The sequence below is a fragment of the Neophocaena asiaeorientalis genome, unplaced genomic scaffold, assembly GCF_003031525.2.
Source record: "Neophocaena asiaeorientalis asiaeorientalis breed wild unplaced genomic scaffold, Neophocaena_asiaeorientalis_V1.1 scaffold133, whole genome shotgun sequence".
Classification (NCBI taxonomy): Eukaryota; Metazoa; Chordata; class Mammalia; order Artiodactyla; family Phocoenidae; genus Neophocaena; species Neophocaena asiaeorientalis.
In genome coordinates, this window is record NW_020174429.1 from 561,360 (window position 1) to 562,282 (window position 923).

Here is a 923-nt window from a genome sequence, read left to right on the forward strand (position 1 = left end):
GATTTCAGACATTCAGCTGCCAAGGGCTGAGGTGGGACAAGACAGCTGAGACAGAAACTTCCATGCAGATACTCTGGAAATTGAACTACCAAGGCTGGGGTAGGAAAGGACTGCTGAGAGAAAGCACTGGAAGGTATTACTCGTACCAAGAGATCTCACTAGGCACAAAAGCTTGGGGTAAGACTAGAGAGCAAAAAGAACTCACTCCAGAATGACCAGGAAACCAGCAGCTAGGCTGTAAAGCAGAGAAGTCACCACGGTTCAGAAAGCTGATGGCTCAGATACAAAGCATCAAGAGATAACTGAAATTACACTAAGACAACAAATCTTACAGAAAGTAAAGTCTTAATCCTACTCTCAAGACGCTTGAACTAATCAAAATAAAGTTGCAAATAAGCCCAGAACTAGTTGACTATGCACACATCTTTTTTTTGGTACGCGGGCCTCTCACTGTTGTGGCCTCTCCTGCCGCGAAGCACAGGCTCCCGACGCACAGGCTCAGCGGCCACGGCGCACGGGCCCAGCCGCTCCGCGGCATGTGGGATCCTCCCTGACTGGGGCATGAACCCGTGTCCCCTGCATTGGCAGGCGGACTCTCAACCACTGCGCCACCAGGGAAGCCCCAATGCACACATCTTGTTGACTTAGCCCCACAAGAAATGATGAGCCATTTTGGGGAAGTAGATAATATATACTTCAACCTGTACTGATTTTACACGAACATTCAGCATTCAATCAAAAATTACAAGACAGAGAGAGTAGCAAACTAAAGTCAAAAGATGAAAGTATTAATATAATCAGATCAGAGAGGGCCTAGATTTGGGGATTATCAGACATACTTTAAAATAACTATGATGAAAACTGATGGAAGAGATAGACAACATGAATAATGAAATGGAGAATTTAATCACAGACATTGAAGC